The sequence below is a fragment of the Erythranthe guttata genome, chromosome 4 (genome assembly GCF_056151865.1).
Source record: "Erythranthe guttata isolate IM_541 chromosome 4, IM_541, whole genome shotgun sequence".
Lineage (NCBI taxonomy): Eukaryota > Viridiplantae > Streptophyta > Magnoliopsida > Lamiales > Phrymaceae > Erythranthe > Erythranthe guttata.
In genome coordinates, this window is record NC_142536.1 from 8,070,847 (window position 1) to 8,075,000 (window position 4,154).

Sequence of the window (4,154 nt, forward strand, 5' to 3'; positions counted from 1 at the left end):
CATTTTCCAAAATTAAAAAGATATTTAATTATTTTATTATGTATTTATATCATACCATTTATAAAATGTTCTAAATATATCAACTTATTTGGAAACTCTAAATAGTTTTATTTTTTAATTTAGTTTTAATTGTAATTAATTTATTTTAAATTTTTTTAAATTCAATTTAAAATCTTCACTTATTATAATTTTATCATTGATGGTGTTACGAAAATTTTGTATTTTAATTCATAAACTTGGATTTATATATAAAAAAAATGCAGAATAAATCATTTAATATTATACATTTTACATGAACATGATCAGAGAATATGTTTATCTTTCTTACTAATTTAATATTATATTCGTAATTACCAAAATTTTCCTGATGTTTGTTTTCGTCTTACATCGACCCCCTTACGGTATGAATTTTCACGGAATTTTTTTTATTATGTGGAATATTCCCCGAAAAATGCATATTCTACCCTGCACACAACATTTGTTTATGGTACTTTTTAAAAATAAAAGTTACCCTGTGGGAACTTTACACGAAGTATTTATTGTTCTTAAATAACATCTTCACAACTTTTTAGGATTACTATTACCTCCCCTAAGGGTAATTTTTGTATTTAAAAAGTAAGATAAAAGAAATGTCACATCTGCAAGGGTAGAATCCACAATTTTTGGGATATTACATGGAATAAAAAAGATTCCGTAAAAAATCACACCATAAGGGGGTCGTGTAAGACATAAACAAACATCTGGGGGATTTTGGTAATTACCGATAAGTGGGGGTGATTTCCGTAATTTAGTCTAAGTTCATGAGGATTTTCGTAATTTATCCTATTAATAACGATTATCGTTATTTTCACGTCTTAACGTTTGCTTATACCCTTATATTATTTTAAATAATTTTAATGTCAGTTTGATAATATAATTAAATATTAATTTATAATATTTAATATGTGTTTCTTGATGTTTCAGGTACCACACATAAGGAATTTAATATAAAAGTTGCGAGATTGAATAGATTTTTTTTTTTATACAAAATAATAGATAATTGCAAAAACATTGATGCAAAATCATAATTAGGATTGTGATTAGTTGTAGTATTAGAATTAGAATTATAATTAATATTCTTTGAATTAGTATTAGTATTAATACTAGGATTAGGAATATAATTTTTTTTTTATACAAAATAATAGATAATTGCAAAAACATTGATGCAAAATCATAATTAGGATTGAGATTAGTTGTAGTATTAGAATTAGAATTATAATTAATATTCTTTGAATTAGTATTAGTATTAATACTAGGATTAGGATTCGTCTTAATATAGTATTATAATTAATATTAGGATTATGATTATGATTAATGTTAGTATTAGAATTATAATTAAGATTATGATTATTGATTCGTACTACAATTAGTGACATGCATTAGTATTATGATTATGATTAGCATTATGATTAGGATTATGGTTAGAATTATAATTAGAATTAACATTAGCTAAGGTTGTAAAAAGCGGTTATCGTGTCGGAGGTGGTCAGGGACCAACTAACGATTAATCGGTGCGACGGTGGTGATAAATCGGAAAGAAATCGATTTTTAAAATTTAATACAATATATTTTTATAAATATTATTTATAAATATTAAAAACATATATAAAAAGATATTTAAACATAGTTATATCTCCATCAGGTATATATCTTAACAAAATAATAAAAGTTTAATAATAATAAGATTATAATACATAAATATCCTTATAAAATAATAAAATATAAATAATTTTATTTTAATTTACATTTATTCTTGAACATTCCTAACATATATCATTAGTTATTTAACAATAACAATTAACATAAACAAAATAAAACATAAGCTCATATTTTGTTTATTAAAATCCCAACTTTTATTTTGAATTATGAAAAAAAAAAACCGATTTTTGACCGATTTTTGGCCGAATTTTGTCACCGAAGTTTGACCCGCCATAAAGGTTTGACCGCCTCAAACCGCCTAAAACCGCCTCACAGGCAAAAAACCGATTTTTCAAACCTTTACACTAAAATCGTAAAGGCGTTTTTACCGCCTCCGCCTCGGAGACCGATTAATCGGCTGCCTCGGACGATTTTTAGAACACTGATATTAGCATGGCACAAGTATTATTAGTAATAAAATTATATAGATTATAATTAATGTTAGAAATAGGTTTAGGATTAGAATTATGATTAGTGTTATGAATAGGATTAGGAATAGGATAAGGATTTGGATAATATTAGTATTACAATTATAATCAGCATAAGCATATCCAGATTAACATTAACATTAAAATTAGTATTAGCATTAGAATATGTACATTAGCATTAACATTAACAATATTAACATATTAGTATTAGTAATAAAATTAATATTAACATATTAGTATTAGTAATAAAATTAATATTAATATTAGTATTAGTATTAATAGTAAGATTAGTAATAGTATTAGTAATAGTACTATTAGTATTAATATTAATATTAATATTAGTTTAAATATCAGTATCATTATCAATATCAGTATCGGTATCGACATCAATATCGGTATCGACATCGGTATCGACATCGGTATCGGTATCGGTATCGGTATAAGTATCAATACCAATATCAGTATCATTATCAATATCAATATCAATATCAGTTTCAGTTTCAGTATTCGTACCCGTATCAGTATCAACATTTGTATCAATATGAGTATCAGTATGAGTATCAGTATCAGCATCAATATCGATATTAGTATCACTATCAATATCAGTATTAGTACCCGTATCAATATTAATATTAATATCAGTATTAATATGAGTATCAATATGATTGTGAGTATCAATATGAGTATGAGTATCAATATTAGTATTAGTATTACTATGAGTATCAGTATTAGTATGAGTATCAATATCAATATTAGTATTAGTATTAATATTAATATTGCTATGAGTATCAGTATTAGTGTCAATATCAGTATCAGTATTAACATTAATATTAATATAATATTACTATGAGTATCAGTATGAGTATAAGTATTAGTATCAATATCAGAATTATTATTGTTATTAGTATCAGTAATAGTCTTAGTATTAGTATTAGTATTACTATTAGTATTAATATTAGTATCAATATCACTATTAGTATCACTATAAGTATCACTATTATTATTAGTATTAGTATCAGTAGTCTTATTATTAGTATTAGTATTAGTATTAGTATTAGTATTAGTATTAGTATTAGTATTAGTATTAGTATTAGTATTAGTATTAGTATTAGTATTAGTATTAGTATTAGTATAAGTATTAGTATCAATATAACTATCATTATCAATGTAAGTATCAGTATTAGTATCAATATTAGTATTATTCTTAGTATTAGTATTAGTATTAGTATCAATATGAATATTAATATAAATATTAGTATTATTATTAGTATTAGTATTAGTATTGGTATGAATATGAGTATGAGTATTAGTATGAGAATTAATATTAGTATTAGTATAAGTATTATTATTAGTATCAGTATTAGTATTATTATTAGTATTAGTATCGGTATTAGTATTAGTATTAGTGTCAGTATTAGTATTAGTACCGATATTAGTATTAATATCAGTATTAGTATTAGTATTAGTATTAGTATTAGTATTAGTATCAATATAACTATAATTATCAATGTAAGTACCAATATTATTATTAGTATTAGTATCAATATGAATATTAGTATTAATATTAGTTTTATTATTTGTATAAGTATTAGTATTAGTGGTAGTATTAGTATTAGTATTAGTATTATTATTAGTATTAGTATTAGTACCAATATTAGTACCAATATTAACATTAGTATCACTATTAGTATTAACATTAGTATTAGTATTAGTATTACTATTATTATTAGTATTAATCGAATTAGTATCACTATTGGTAATAATATTGGTATTAGTATTGGTATCGGTATTGGTATCAGTACTGGTAGTGGCGTATACATCATATCTCTTTTGCAATATTTATAAGTTTTATTGTTGTTTGAGTAATGTGCATAACTAATTGAACGCCATTAGTGATAAACTTGCATGTTATTTGAATATCTATTGTGTTACTTCTCTGCTACCATATTTGTTGTTACCTTAGTTATTTTGCAGAAGATTCACATGGTG